Source organism: Dermochelys coriacea, chromosome 4, assembly GCF_009764565.3.
Source record: "Dermochelys coriacea isolate rDerCor1 chromosome 4, rDerCor1.pri.v4, whole genome shotgun sequence".
Taxonomy (NCBI): domain Eukaryota; kingdom Metazoa; phylum Chordata; order Testudines; family Dermochelyidae; genus Dermochelys; species Dermochelys coriacea.
In genome coordinates, this window is record NC_050071.1 from 94319886 (window position 1) to 94336601 (window position 16716).

A 16716-nucleotide genomic window follows, 5' to 3' on the forward strand; every position below is an offset into this window, starting at 1 on the left:
CGAATTTATAGAAGTCGGTTTTGTAGAAAGTGTTTTTATACAGTCGAGTGTGTGTGTCCCCACACAAATGCTCTAAGTGCATGTAGTCAGCGGACTGTGTCCACTGTACCGAGGCAACAGTCGACTTCTGGAGCTTTGCACTGTGGGTAACTATCCCACAGTTCCTGCAGTCTCCACCGCCCATTTGAATTCTGGCTAGAAATCCCAGTGCCTGATGGGGATAAAACATTGTCGCGGGTGGTTCTGGGTACATATCGTCAGACCCCCGTTCCCTCCCTCCCTCCGTAAAAGCAAGGGCAGACAATCATTTTGCACCTTTTTTCTTGAGTTACCTGCGCAGACGCCATACCACGGCAAGCAGGGAGCCCTCTCAGCTAACCATCACCGTATGTCTCCTGGGTGCTGGCGGACATGGTACTGCATCGCTGCACAGGAGCAGTTTTTTGCCTTTTGGCAGCAGACAGTGCAGTATGACTGGTCGACGTAGTCCTGGGTGCTCTTTTAACCGGGCGCCTGGGCAAACATGGGAGTGACTCAGCCAGGTCATTTCCTTTGTTTCGTCTCATGGCAATTGAGTCCTACCGGCAATGCACTGTCTTTTAATTTGCAGCCAGCAGAAGACGATGGCCAGTAGTCATACTGCACCATCTTCTGCCGAGCACCCAGGAGGTGACGATGGCTAGCGGTCGTACTGCACAGTCTGCTACCAGCATGATGTATGAAGATAGATGAAGTGGCTCAAAACAAGAAATAGACCAGATTTGTTTTGTATTCATTTTCTCCTCTCTCCCTCTGTGAAATCGACAGCCTGCTAAACCCAGTTTTGAGTTCTATCCTTGAGGTTTTGAGTTCTATCCTTGAGGTGGCCATTCAGTTTCTCGCAAAGCCACCCCCTTTGTTGATTTTAATTCCCTGTAAGCCATGTTGTCAGTCGCCCCTCCCTCTGTCAGGGCAACAGCAGACAATCGTTCCGCCCCTTTTTTCTGTGCAGACGCCATACCACAGCAAGGATGGAGACTGCTCACATCACTTTGGCAATTAGGAGCACATTAAACACCACACGCATTATCCAGCAGTATATGCAGAACCAGAACCTGGCAAAGCGAAACCGGGTGAGTAGGTGACATCAGCGCGGTGACAAGAGTGATGAGGACATGGACACAGACTTCTCTCAAAGCAAGGGCCCTGGCAATGTGGGCATCATGGTGTTAATGGGGCAGGTTCATGCGGTGGAACGCCGATTCTGGGCTCGGAAAACAAGCACAGACTGGTGGGACTGCATAGTGTTGCAGGTCTGGGACGATTCCCAGTGGCTGCGAAACTTTCGCATGCGTAAGGGCACTTTCATGGAACTTTGTGACTTGCTTTCCCCTGCCCTGAGGCGCAAGAATATCAAGATGAGAGCAGCCCTCACAGTTGAAAAGCGAGTGGCAATAGCCCTGTGGAAGCTTGCAATGCCAGACAGCTACCGGTCAGTCAGGAATCAATTTGGAGTGGGCAAATCTACTGTGGGGGCTGCTATGATGTAAGTAGCCAATGCAATCAAAGATCTGCTGATATCAAGGGTAGTGACCCTGGGAAATGTGCAGGTCATAATAGATGGCTTTGCTGCAATGGGATTCCCTAACTGTGGTGGGGCCATAGACGGAACCCATATCCCTATCTTGGCACCGGAGCACCAAGCTAGTGAGTACATAAACCTCAAGGGGTACTTTTCAATAGTGCTGCAGGCACTGGTGGATCACAAGGGACGTTTCACCAACATCAACGTGGGATGGGCGGGAAAGGTACATGACGCTCGCATCTTCAGGAACTCTGGTCTGTTTCAAAAGCTGCAGGAAGGGACTTTATTCCCAGACCAGAAAATAACCGTTGAGGATGTTGAAATGCCTATAGTTATCCTTGGGGACCCAGCCTACCCCTTAATGTCATGGCTCATGAAGCCATACATAGGCAGCCTGGAGAATAGTCAGGAGCTGTTCAGCTACAGGCTGAGCAAGTGCAGAATGGTGGTAGAATGTGCATTTGGATGTTAAAAAGCACGCTGGCGCAGTTTACTGACTCGGTTAGACCTCAGCGAAACCAATATTCCCACTGTTATTACTGCTTGCTGTACGCTCCACAATATCTGTGAGAATAAGGGGGAGATGTTTATGGCGGGATGGGAAGTTGAGGCAAATCGCCTGGCTGCTGGTTATGCACAGCCAGACACCAGGGCGGTTAGAAGAGCACAGGAAGGTGCGGTGTGCATTAGAGAAGCTTTGAAAACCAATTTCATGACTGGCCAAGCTATGGTGTGAAAGTTCTGTTTGTTTCTCTTTGATGAAATCCCCCACCCCTTGGTTCATTCTACTTCCCTGTAAGCTAACCACCCTCCCCACCTCCCTTTGATCACCACTTGCAGAGGCAATAAAGTCATTGTTGCTTCACATCCATGTATTCTTTATTAATTCATCACACAAATAGGGGGATAATTACCAAGGTAGCCCAGGAGGGGTGGTGGAGGAGGGAAGGACAAGGACACACAGCACTTTAAAAGTTTAAAAGTTATTGAATGCCAGCCTTCTGTTACTTGGGCAATCCTCTGGGATAGAGTGGCTGGGTGGCCGGAGGGCCCTCCCCCCCCGCATTCTTGGGCATCTGGGTGAGGAGGCTATGGAACTTGGGGAGGAGGGCAGTTGGTTACACAGGGGCTGTAGCGGCGGTCTGTGCTCCTGCTGGCTTTCCTACAGCTCTACCATACGCTGGAGCATATTAGTTTGATCCTCAAGCAGCCTCAGCATTGAATCCTGCCTCCTCTCATCACGCTGCCACCACCTTTCAGCTTCACCCCTCTCTTCAGCCTGTCACATACTCTCTTCAGCCCGCCACCTCTCCTCCTGGTCATTTTGTGCTTTCCTGCACTCTGACATTGTCTGCCTCCATGCATTCGTCTGTGCTCTGTCAGTGTGGGAGGACAGCATGAGGTCAGAGAACATTTCATCGCGAGTGCGTTTTTTTTGCCTTCTAATCTTCGCTAGCCTCTGGGAAGGAGAAGATCCTGTGATCCTTGAAACACATGCAGCTGATATAGAAAAAAAAAAGGGAGCAGTGGTATTTGAAAAGACACATTTTATAGAACAATGGGTACACTCTTTCACGGTAAACCTTGCTGTTACCATTACATACACAGCACGTGTGCTTTCGTTACAAGGTTGCATTTTGCCTCCCCCCCCGCGTGGCTAACAGCGGGGAACATTTCTGTTCAGCCATAGGCAAACAGCCCAGCAGAAACGGGCACCTCTGAATGTCCCCTTAAGAAAAGCACCCTATTTCAACCAGGTGACCATGAATGATACCACTCTCCTGAGGATAACACAGAGAGATAAAGAACGGATGTTGTTTGAACACCAGCAAACATACACTGCAATGCTTTGTTCTACAATGATTCCCGAGTACGTGCTACTGGACTGAAGTGGTAAAGTGTCCTACCATGGTGGATGGAATAAGGCTGCCCTCCCCAGAAACCTTTTGCAAAGGCTTTGGGAGTATATCCAGGAGAGCCCGAATGCCAGGGCAAATTAATCATTAAACATGCTGGCTTTTAAACCTTTTATAGTATTTTAAAAGGTACACTCACCAGAGGTCCCTTCTCCGCCTGGTGGGTCCGGGAGGCAGCCTTGGGTGGGTTCGGGAGGTACTGGCTCCAGGTCCAGGGTGAGAAACAGTTTCTGGCTGTTGAGAAAACCGGTTTCTCCGCTTGTTTGCTGTGAGCTATCTACAGCCTCTTCATCATCGTCTTCCTCATCCCCAAAACCTGCTTCCGTGTTGCCTCCATCTCCATTGAAGGAGTCAAACAACACAGCTGGGGTAGTGGTGGCTGAATCCCCTAAAATGGCATACAACTCATCATAAAAACGGCATGTTTGGGGCTCTGACCTGGAGCATCCGTTCGCCTCGCTGGTTTTCTGGTAGGCTTGCCTCAGCTCCTTAAGTTTCACGTGGCACTGCTTTGGGTCCCTGTTATGGCCTCTGTCCTTCATGCCCTGGGAGATTTTCACAAAAGTTTTGGCATTTCAAAAACTGGAACGTAGTTCTGATAGCACGGAGTCCTCTCCCCATACAGCGATCAGATCCCGTACCTCCCGTTCGGTCCATGCTGGAGCCCTTTTGCAATTCTGGGACTCCATCATAGTCACCTCTGCTGATGAGCTCTGCATGGTCACCTGTAGCTTGCCACACTGGCCAAACAGGAAATTGAAATTCAAAAGTTTGCGGGCCTTTTCCTGTCTACCTGGTCAGTGCATCTGAGTTGAGAGTGCTGTCCAGAGCGGTCACAATGGAGCACTCTGGGATAGCTCCCGGAGGCCAATACCATCTAATTGTGTCCACAGTACCCCAAATTCGACCCAGCAAAACCGATTTCAGCGCTAATCCCCTTGTCAGGGGTGGAGTAAGGAAATCGATTTTAAGAGCCCTTTAAGTCGAAAAAAAGGGCTTCGTCATGGTGCAGGGTTACATTGATTTAACGCTGCTAAATTCGACCTCAACACCTAGTGTAGACCAGGGCTGAGATAATAGTAGAAAAGAGGTCAAAGCATCAGGGACATTATTATTCACTTTATTTTATCCAAAAAGATTATCTGTATTCTTGAGTGTGAAACATGGACAGGGCAGAACTGTGAATAATCTCTGTCAACAAAGTGAAGTCTTTGCCAAGTGTCAACAAACTCAAGGTCTTTAGAAGAATCTGATTCATGTTGCAAGGATTTAGTATTTAGTGAATAGCTTCCATTATCTAATAGAGGTTCAGTCTTGCTCCCACTAAAGTCAGTGGCAAAACTTCCATTGAATTATAAGGGAACAGATTAGGGTCCATCCCCGCACCATGTGTGTGGGGGGCAGGGAGTGGGGAAGAGTTGTAAGAATTAGATAAAGAACTCCCCAGCTAGGGAATTAAATGCTTAGACACCATGGTGAAAAGTGTAATATACATTTCCACCTAACCATTGTTATTTTGCTGTAAGTGAGAAAAGTCTTACTTCATCTTGAATGCTCTGCTTAAATTGGACTCATGCTTTTTTATGGAGATTTAAGGCATTTGTTCCCACCTAGAATTTCAGCACTGTTGTGGTGCTTCTCTTGGCTCAAAAAGCAAGAGACAGAGACCAGATCTGGGAATTGACTCTAGGGCTGATGTGTAGTAGTGGAAAAAATGCTCAGGACTGGCCCAATTTTTGTGATTAAGGGATCCCATAGATAGAGGTGTTGACCTAAAGAATGACTTTTAGAGGTGGCCACTTATAATCCACATAGGGCCAAATAAAGATGATCTTGTGATTAAGGTTTTGGGCTAGAACTCAGGATATCTGTGTTCAATATATAGCTCTGCCACAGACTTCTTGTGTGACTGTGGGCAAGTCAGCTAATCTGTGACTCAGCTTTAAAATGGGGATGATAATAATTCTCTCTCTCATTGTGTGTCTGGTTACCTTGTAAGCTGTTTGGGGTTTGTAAGCTGTTTGTCTCTTACTGGGTGTTTGTCAAGCACCTATTACATTGGGGTCCCGATCTTGATGGGGGGTTGGGTTTTTTTGGCACCACTGTAATGCAAATAATAATGACAGGTTTCAGAGTAGCAGCCGTGTTAGTCTGTATTCGCAAAAAGAAAAGGAGTACCCGTGGCACCTTAGAGACTAACAAATTTATTAGAGCATAAGCTTTCGTGAGCTACAGCTCACTTCATCGATGAAGTGAGCTGTAGCTCACGAAAGCTTATGCTCTAATAAATTGTTAGTCTCTAAGGTGCCACGGGTACTCCTTTTCTTTTTGCAAATAATAATGAGGTTTCCTAGGGAGAAGAAACCTCTGCATTTCTATTGGAGCCCTCAAGGATCTTCCACTTTGCCTCTCCTCATGGCCTCCTGTTACATACAGTTTTCTTCATCCCCCAGTTTGAAGAGGATTGGGCAGGGTTCCCACTTCAAGTACTTCATTTCTGTCATGGGATTGCTGTGGAGTGACACAAGGTAGTTACATGACAGTGTACATCACTAACTAACCCTCTCCAGACCAATTTAGTGTATCTTCTTATTTAAGAGCAATTTGTTCTTAGGCTCAAATCCTTCCTCAGGTGAAAAGCTCGTGAGGCCAAGCTGTGCCTTCAAGGGGAACAAGCTCAAGCTGGAGAGCAGGAATAGTGTCACTCTTCAGCTGCTGCTCCAGCCTCAGAGCTGAACCAATTTCTGTACTACTTGTGCTCCCACCCTACCCACACACACGCACACGACTGACAGAGCTCACCTAGTGGCTCACTCTCAATTCCCCCTCCCCCCTCCGCCCATTGAGCTAGACTCTACACAAGCATTCATGCAGCATCTCCAGATCCTGATCCCTCCCCCTCAAGTAGCCTCTCTCCAAGATGACCTGCTTGGGAGGGTGCAGGGGAGATTTGTCCCTTGGACTGACCTAATACTGTAGTTCTTTCACTCCTGTGGTTCTGTATTATGCTGAGCATTTTAAAAAAAATTATTCAGAATTCTTTCTCAAATATTGAATTTCATGTTTTGGATGGTTTGAATCAAACTGATACTGAGCTCAATAAGCTAACAAAACATTTAATCCTGACATGTGATGGTGGTATTACAAATATAGCTCCACAAGTCTGCATGGCACTTTCCCCATTCATAAAAAAGACACAGTCCGTGTCCCAGATTTAACTAAAATCTAGAAAATCAAATAAGAATGCCATCAGCAGTGGAAGTTAAGCTGTAAATATATCAGAATGTTATGAATGGCTATGAGTCAACATTAATTCTTAGTCCTATAGCTGCAGGAAGAAATATTAAGACCTTTGATCCCCTCACTTGCATGGAATGAGGTCATACATTATATGTGCGAGTGTAATAGGTGATTTTTTTTCTGTGATTCTGTGTACTGCTGCATGTTCCCTCACTCATCCGAGATCAAAATCAAGCCTTTATAATGGAGCATGCCTAACAATGCAGATGTTAAATCATCATATTATTTTGATGAATATGAAAAATGTTGTGTACATTCCAGACAATACCATCTAATGGTTTGAAAATGTGAAATGAAGTGGAACAACATGTAACTGAATTATAAAATAGAGTAAAACCAGAGGACACAAGGGCTGCCTCCACTGTTTGGAACAGGGCATTGTATTTTAACTTCGAGTGCTTGCTTTTGTCCTTTCCACGTTAGGTGTGTTTACACTGTGGGCACTGTTGCCAGAAATTCCCCCCCAACCCCCAGTTTTATCCGTAGGGCCGGCTCTAGCTCTCCCTGGTGCCCCACATCCATGCGCCAGTATAAGGGGCGCTGCTGGCCTCAGACACTGCCAGTTCCTTCTTACTGCTGTGACAGTTGCTGGAACAACTTTCTCACGTTTGCAAACCTTCTCCAGTGGTTGAATTTGACTGTTTTTTTGTACTTAGTTAATCTTAGTGTTAGATATAGTTGGTGAAGTTAGATAATGGTCCCATCAAGGGATGTGTCCCAGGGACAGGGCATGCTCTGGTCCCCGGGATTCAAACCATGTGCTGCCTGCAATAGGCCCGTGCCAGTCAGCAACCCTCATTCAAGTTGCCTAAAGAGCCTTGGGGAAGCTCACATCAAGGACAGGTGTAAAAATCTGCTGGAGCTTCAGGCCATGAACCCAAGAGGACAGGGACATTCGTTTGAAGGCCCTGTTAACGGAAGCTGCATTTGGAGCCGAGCTGCTCAGATTTGGCACCGAGCACATCGGCCTCAGTGTGCAGTGCTCCTCTGGCACTGTGCCCCCCCCCCGGCACCATTCTCCATTCTCAGTGCTGAGAAAGTGGCACAAGAAGCAGTGCACTGAAAGGGTGCTCCCCGCTGCTGAAGAGGGACAAGAGGGGAGGGGCTGACGAGGCGAGACCCATGCCAGGCCACTTGTCCTCCCCAGGGCTGCATTCAGGGCAGCGATGAGTCCACCCGCAGTGCGAGCCTGATTTGGGACCCACGATCCACTCCTGGGAGTGGCCAGGGCACTTCACATTTGAAAGCCCTCTCCGCACTGGAGGTGTTTGAGGCAGGAAGGGCCCTCATGGCCCTTCTGATGCCGCCGACCCCATGGGACCAACCACCTGCTCCCTCGGAGCCATCAAAGGTGATCTCCTCCAGAGGGAAGCCTGCCATGGGCCCTCCACAGTGGTCCTGACCCGGAACTAGTCTCCAACACTATGCCAGTCCCCGGCTGCCCAGCTCCGATCTCCAGCACTCCAGCACCGGTCTCCAGTGCCAAAGCATCAGTTGCCATGACATGCATCTCCCACCCAGGCACTGCTCTTCAGCTTCCCACCATAGCCTTGGCCTACAGGCAGGAAGTCTTCATTGGACTTCATCCCTCTGCTGAGGAGGCACCATCATCCAGCCTATGCACCAGATTTCGGTGCCGGGCCATCTGTGAGCACATGGCCTCAGGGGCAGTGGCCGGTACAATGGCAGTACTGAAACTATGGGGATTCCCGCTGGTATCTGGGCCATATTCTCAGCCCCCATCTTCAGCAGTCTCCGAGAGGCGGGCTGCAGCCCCACCCAAACCAGTTCCAGATCCTGGCTTGGATTCTGACACCGGTGCCAAGACCCCATCGCCACCCCTGGTAGAGGAAGCCCCGGTGGAAGTGGAGAAACTAGACCCTCTGTTAGCAGTGGTCTCCTCCTCTTCATCCCCAGATGAGACAGTCACAGGTCCCACTAATTTGTTGCTGCCGGATGACTTCAGGTTTCACCAAGAGCTCCTTAAACAAGTCGCTATGAACCTGGGTTTAGAGGCGGAGGAGCTAAAGGAGCCCACAGACAGCATATTCGATATTTTGGCTGCAGCAGCCCCCTGCAAAGTGGCCTTGCCAGTACATGATGGGGTGGTAAAGTTGGTTACGGCACTGTGGCAGACCCCATCATCTCTGCCTCCAACATCCAAGTCCTATGTTCCGGCCAAAGGGTTTGAATACATGTATTCCCACCCTCCCCTGGGGTCCCTGGTGGTCTCTGCTGCTAATGAGCGGACAGGCAGGGACAGGCAAGTGCCACACCAAAAAATAAGGATGCAAAATGGATCAATTTATTTGGTAGGAAGGTTTATTTAACGGCCTACAACTTCGTATCTCCAACCAGCAGACATTTTAATGTCTGGAACTCAATGGCTAAGTTTAAGGGCTCCCTACGTCAAGAGACAAAGCAGGAATTCCAGGCCATCATGGCGGAAGGGAAAGCAGTGGCCAGAATCTCAGTCCAGGCCACCTTGGATGCGGCAGACACGGTGGCTGCGACAATGGCATCGGCAGTCACCATGAGACATCATTTGTGGCTCCAATCACTGGGACTCTCTCACAAGGTTCAGCAATTGGTACAAGATCTCCCCTTGGAGATCTGTTCTCTGAACAGGCAGGCACCAAGATGCATGGCCTCATGGACTCCAGGGCTACGGTGCAATCTTTAGGTCTCTACACACCGTCGGCCTTGAGGAAACACTTTAGACCGCAACAGCCACCCAGATTCTTAGGGAACCCCAGATATGAGCCCTGTAGAAGAAAATGGAAAGGTTATAAACACCATCAGGGCCAGCCTTCCTCTTCCACACCTCAGCAGGGCACAAGTCAGTTCCTGAGCGGAAACAGTCAGGCCTTTTGAAAGCACCCTCGGGGGTGACTTACCAGTCTCTTACCCCCGCTTTGGTTTCAAACCACCTTTCGCCCTACCTCCCTACATGGTCATCAATCGCATCACACCGTTGGGTACTCAGTACCATAGCAGAGGGGTACATGCTTCAATTTTTGTCTATCCCTACACCTTCCCCCCCTTCCCCATCCCTCTTCAGGGATCCTTCTCATGAGCAACTTCTCATCCAGGAGGTGCAAACCCACCTGCAGGTGGGGGCTGTGGAAGTAGTTCCCTCAGAATGGAGAGGGAAGCAATTCTATTCTTGTTATTTCCTGATCCCCAAGGCAAAAGGGGGCCTATGGCCCTTCCTAGACCTGCAACACCTCAACAAGTATCTCAAAAATCTGAGGTTCTGCATGATCTCCCTGGCCTCCATAATCCCCTCTTTAGATCCAGGAGACCAGTATGCCGCCCTCAATTTAAAGGACGCATATTTCCATATCTTCATATTCCATGGACACAGGAGATTCCTCAGGTTCGTGGTGAGTCAGAACCACTATCAATTTACAGAGCTTCCCTTCGGCCTGTTGGTGGCTCCGTGAATTTAAACAAAGTGCATGGCAGTAGTTCCAGCCCATCTCAGGCGCTGAGGTCTACAGATTTACCCATACGTGGACGATTGGCTGATCAAGTGCCACTTGTGAACTCAAGTTCAGCACAGCGTCAGTGTAGTATGAGCCACCTGTTGGGCACTGGGCCTCTGAATAAATTAGCAGAAATCAGTGTTGATCCCGGTGCAAAGATTAGAATTTATAAGGGTAGTACTTGATGCCTCTCAGGCCAGGCCTTCTTCCCGAGGACTAGGTTCAAAGCTAAGGTGTACCTAATCACCCGAGTTATAGCTCACCTATTGACGACCACACACATTTGTCTACAGCTGCTGGGTCACATGGTGGCAGGCACTTGTGTGGTACAGTAAGCGCAGCTGCACCTCAAGCCACTTCAGATGTGGCTTACATTAGTCTATTGCCCGAGCAGACACAACTTGGACTCGGTTCTCACCATTACATTGCCGGTTCTGGCATCCCTAACATTGTGTTAGACCAGATTCGGTGCTGACTGGGGTACCTTTTGTGACCCTACAGCCCACGGTGACTTTGGTATTAGATGCATGGTACCTGGGATGGGATGCCCACCTCAGCCACCTCAGGACCTGAGGTCTCTGGTCACAGGAAGAACTATCCCTGCATGTAAATGTAAAGGAACTCAGGGCGATACACTTGGCCTGCAAGGTGTTAATTTCCCAACTCTCAGGCAAGTTCATGCAGGTCTTGATGGACAACACGGAGTCAATGTTCTATGTCAACAAGCAAAGAGGGGCTCACTCTGTGGCCCTCTGCCAGGAAGCCCTTTGGGCTCTGGGACTTCTGTGTAAAGCATTCCATTCACCTGGAACAATCACATTTCTTGGGGATCAGAATGTGCTGGTGGATCACTTCAGCAGGTCCTTTTCCTCTTGCCACGAGTGGTCTCTCTACCCAGAGGTTGCCAGTTTCACCTTCCAGAGGTGGGAAATTCCCCAGGTGGTCCTGTTTGCCATTGCACAGAACAGGAAATACCCTCAGTTTTGTTCTAGGCATGGTTAAGACAAAGGCTCCGTATCCGATGCCTTCTTGCTGTCGTGGACCAACGACCTGCTGTATGCTTTCCCTCCAGTTCACCAATTCAAAAGGTCTTCCTGAAGACCAAGAGGGATAGGGCAGAGGTTATCATGATTGCTCCAACTTGGCCTTGTCAGCACTGGTTTGGCATTTTTCTGGATCTTGCAGTTCCAGCTCTGTTGGCGCTCCCGCTCAAGTCAAACCTGATCTTGCAGGATCATGGATGACTGCTTCATCCGAACCTCGCCTGCCTGCACCTGACAGCATAACTGCTGCATGTCTAAATCCTGAGGAATGGGCCTGTTTGGAGCAGGTCCAACAGGTTTTGCTAAGTAGCAGAAAATCCTCTAGTAGGGCTACCTAACTGGCTAAGTGGAAGCATTTCACTTGCTGGGCAGCCGAACAGAACCTTGGCCTGGCTCAAGTTTCCCTGCAGTCCATCTTAGAATATTTACTTCATTTGACATACCAAGGTCTGGTGCTGTCATCAGTCAAGGTCCACTTGGTTGCCATCTCAGCCTTCCATCCTCCGGTCCTGGGCAGACCATTCTTCGCCTCTGAAATGACAAAGTAGGTTCATCAAAGGGTTGGAAAGACTTTACCTGCAGGTTCACAACCCAATCCGCCTTGGGACTTAAACCTCGTTTTATCCAGGCTCCTCTCATGGAAGGTTGCATTCAGGGTGGCAATTACTTCTGCCAGGAGAGTTGCAGAACTTCTGCACTGACATCAGAGCCTCCATATACTGTGTTCTTTAAAGATAAGGTCCAGCTGTGCCCCTACCCAGCCTTCCTACCAAAGGTGGTATCACAGTTTCATATTAACCAACACATCTTTCTGCCTGTCTTCTTTCCGAAGCCTCACAGCACATATAAGGAAAGGCATTCATATTCTTTAGATGTTAGAAGGGCCCTGGCCTTCTGTATTGAGAGTACTAGGCCCTTTCACAAGTCGACAGCTTTTCATCACTGTAGCGGATAGAGTGAAAGAACTCCCAGTGTTATCCCAGAGGATCTCGTCCTGGCTCACAAGCCTGCATCGAGGCATGCTATGAACAGGTGAAGGTTCCGCCCCCACTATCACAAAAGCCCATTCTACAGGAGTGCAAGTGTCCTCAGCAGCATTCCTGGTGCAGATACCAATCCAGGACATCTGCAGGGCAGCAATGTGGTCATCGATCCACACCTTCACTTCCCACTATGTCATCACCCAACAGGCTGAAGATGATGCCAGTTGTGGGAAAATTGTGTTGCAATCAGCACATCTGTGAACTCCTAGCCCACCTCCAAGGGCACTGCTTGAGAGTCACCTAATATGGAACGAACATGAGCAAGAACTCGAAGAAGAAAAAAACATTACTAACCTTCCGTAACTGTTGTTCTTTGAGATGTGTTGCGCATGTCCATTCCATGACCTATCCTCCTACCCTGCTGTCAGAGTTAACAGCAAGAGGGAACTGGAAGGGCACGGGCTGGTGGTGCCCCTTATACTGGTGCCTGGGCACTGGGCTCTGGGCTCCAGGGGGCACTAGAGCCGACTCTACAGCTACCACTGCAGGGAAGATCTCCAGCAACAGTGCCATGGTGCGCACACACCTAACATGGAATGGACATGAGCAACACACCTCAAAGAACAACAGTTATAAAGGTTAGTAACCATTTTTACCCCATGCATGTGCACATACATGATACAAAAGTTAAACTAAAGAGAACAATGGTAAAAAAAGAACACATTAAAATATAGGAGATCAAAAAAGACAAAGTTAAGGAGATGGGAGAAACAAGTATATAGGACTGTAATTGGAGGGCAAGGAAGTTCAATTCATCTTATCTAAGGCCTAGCTTTCCTAAAGAACGTAGGTGCCTAACTGCCACTTTAGCTCCCTGGATCTCAGAATCAGCTGCCCTTGAATACTGTAGGCGCCTAAACTCTCTTAGTGCCTAATTTTTTTCCATAAAACTTCCCTAGCCACAAATATTTCTGCCTCTGAACATGCACTCTGCAGCAGCACAGCTGGCATCCAGACAACTAAGCCCAGGAGCACTGCATGAACCAGGGAAATATAGGCATTGCTCCATCTAACTCAGCAGCAGGGCCTGATATTGTAAGTGGGCTCGGCACTCGCTTACTGGATCAGGCCCCTATAGGTGAGTTTACACAGAATGCCAGAGGAGGAGGAGAACCAGGGATTAGTGTACTCACTTGGGCTGTGTGAGACCCCGCACTGCAATTCAAATACCCCTCCACCTGAGGTGCGAGGGGGAGAAGGGAAGGGATTTGAACTGTAATCTGCCACCTCTCTCTGTTGTGGGGCTCCCTCAGTCTCCTGTTACAGTTGTTCCACTTCCCTAAATAATTTTTAAAAGTAATGGGCTCAGGGGCACCGGCTCGTGGTCTTCCCCGCCCAAGCAAGTCATTCTCATGCTCCAGTTTTTCTCGCTGTGGCATAATGTGACATTATTTAGTCATAGTGGAACAGTTTCAGCACCCTGGCTTCTTCTTATAAAACAGCATAAGTGCTTACTGGCAGAAGCGGGTTTGCAGCTGGGACTCCCAAGTGGTGGGAGGCACCTCCCAGCAGCTTGGATTTAGGCACCTGTCACTTCAGCTTGGCATCATGCATTGGATAATTTAGGCAAGGTGTCACCTAGCGTGCTGGCTTTTGTGAAGCCCATTCTGAGGTACCTAGCTTCCTCCATCCATTGTACAGCAAGCCTAACTCAGCCTCTGTGAATTCCAATGACTTTCCAGGAGCCTAAACGTTAGGCATGATGGAACTGAGCATTGCCACTCCTACGCATTGTGTATCTAGCCCCAAGTGGTGTTTTTTTTTTTTAATATCACACGCCTCACCATGGTATCTAAGCATCTTAATAATAAACATTACTGATATAGTTATACTAATAATTTACACTCTAACTAAGCCAAAAAAGCAAGAGAGACTCAAGGTCATCTTAACTTTTTTTTTTTTTTTTTTTTTTTTTTTTTTTAAAACTAGTCAGTTCATAATGGCGGCAACAACAACAGTGTGTGATATTGGCCATGTTCGCTACATGTAACTGTAATTTACATGCATACCTCAAGGCGTAAACAAACCCAGTGGAACGCATTGGCTATAAGCTGAGGTTCTGAGTGAATTACCTCAGAGGGAAATGGTCTACCAAAAGGTCTTGAGGCTGAGAGGTTAGGATTTGAGTGGGTAAAGAACTGAGGTTTGATCTGATTCCTCCTTTTCTTTTACAAACAGGTTTACCCATGCTTAATAAGACTTCATCTTTCAAAAGAGACAAGTGAAGAAAAAGGGTGGAAAGTAGTAAAAGTGTTTAAGTAGTGAAAATGAACAAGGAACCGTTAGAGCTAACTTTCTCTCCCATCTGCATAAAGCCAAGTACGACAAAACTACAGAGGAAAGTGTTTGTATTGTGTACACCTAAACTAGCTAAACATTCAAGCAGCTTCAGTCCACTAGAAGCCTCTTTCCCAGTGGCCCTCACCTTATCATCACTACCCACTGGGGCAGAGAGAGAAAAAATGAGTCAATAGCCTAGTGTGGCTAGTGCATTTTCTTGGGTTTAAGGCCCACTCCTCTCCTTAGCATTTGCTACTGGCTAGTTTAGGCAGCTCCCGGCTTAGCTTGCTGGCTTCTGTGAATCCCATTCTTAGATGTGATCTACGCCTAAAAATTAGATTGGCCTAGCACTCTCGCTCAGAGCTGTGAAAAATGTCACAGCCTGAACTCTGTAGTTAGGTTGACCTAATCCCTACTATAGATGCACCTGGAAGAATTCTTCTGTCCACCTAGTTACGGCATCTCAGAGAGGTGGTTTAACTACATCAGTGGAAAAAACCCTTCCATCAGTGCAGGCAGTCTTCACACTACAGTGGCATAGCTGCAGCTGTGCTGCTCTAGCACTTGTAGTGTAGAAATAGCCATAGGTACTTAGTCCTACCCTTGCACCATAAAGGGAACCTGGAACCCTAATTCATGTGTGTGAATTCCACTGAGTGGCAGGGTCCCTAAAAATTAGGTGCTGCAATGCTGAGCCTAAGCCTTCAAATTGCTTATAGGGAATGATTAGGAAGCACCCAAAATAGTGCAGGGGGAGTGAAGGAAATCAGGAAGAGGTTCAGAGGTGACTCTTGTTCTAAGAAAAGGAAATATGGAAATGAGCATAGAGATCACCACAGTCAAGGGCCTTGCTGGAGGCCCCACAGTGGCCTGGACACTTTTCCTTGCCAGTACAAATATTTCAGTGTTGCATCAAGGACAAAGAATTTATCATTCCTGAACTATGGAAGTGAGGAGAGGAGAATGTAATCTGCCTTATTTAAATATACTTTCTGCCCTTGTTCACATTTTCAGAGATGCTGGAGTAGGTGCCAGTGAATGGAAACACATAACTCTGTGTATAGAGCCAGAATCTCTGTGGTGGTATATGTGATTTGGGCTACACCTCTGGCTCCAAAGCTGGTTTGAGCAGCTCAGTGAGGGTAAGGCCAGTATGAGGCTGATGCTCCCTTTGGATGAGGCTGAGATAGGTTGCAGCATGCGTAGGGCCCTACCAAATTCACGGTCCATTTTGGTCAATTTCACGGTCATAGGATTTTAAAAATCATAAATTTCATGATTTCAGCTATTTAAATCTGAAATTTCATGATATTGTAACTGTAGGGATCTTGACTCAAAAAGGAATTGTGAGGACTCACAAGATTATTGTAGGTGGGGTTGTGTTACTTCTGCACTGTGGCTGGCAGCTACGCTGCTTTCAGAGCTAGGCAGCTAGAGAGCAGGTGGCTGCTGGCTGGGAACCCGCCTCTGAAGGCAGAGCCACCGCCAGCACAGCACAGAAGTAAGGATAGCATGGTATGGTATTGCCACCCTTACTTCTGCACTGCTGTCTGCAGAGCTGGGTCCTCAGGCAGAAGCTGCCACTCTCCAGCAACCCAGCTCTGAAGGCAGCAGCGCAGAAGAGTGGCAATACCATACTATGCCACCCTTACTTCTACACTGCCTTCAGAGCTGGGCGCCTAGCCAACAGCCACCACTCTCCAGCCACCCAGCTCTGAAAGCAGTGCAGAAGTAAGGGTGGCAATACTGCAATCCCCACCCCCAAAATAACCATGCTACCCTGCTGCAACTCCCTTTTGGGTCCCCCCCCATTTGAGAAACATTGGTCTCCCCCAGGAAATCTGTATAGTATAGGGTAAAAGCACACAAAAGACCAGATTTCACAGTTCGTGACATGTTTTTCATGTCCATGAATTTGGAAGGGCCCTAACCATGCTGTTTATCTCCCTCCCCCAAGTGGCATACCAGGACCAAGTGAGCAGGGTTGGGACATCCCTGCATTAGGAGGATGAGAGCAACCACTTGGGAGCTGGGAGACCTTCTCCACATCAGCAGGGAGAAGTGAACCCCAGTCTCCCACAT

General features: G+C 48.2%; 1 long non-coding RNA gene across 1 annotated transcript in view; it reads left to right on the forward strand.

The window, feature by feature from the left end:
- LOC122460046 overlaps window positions 1-16716 on the forward strand; it is a 72138-nt gene that overhangs the window by 23546 nt on the left and 31876 nt on the right. Inside the window, exon 2 of the long non-coding RNA XR_006281094.1 lies at window positions 5835-6008. This is a non-coding gene — a long non-coding RNA (uncharacterized LOC122460046). The remainder of the gene's footprint in view (window positions 1-5834; window positions 6009-16716) is intronic.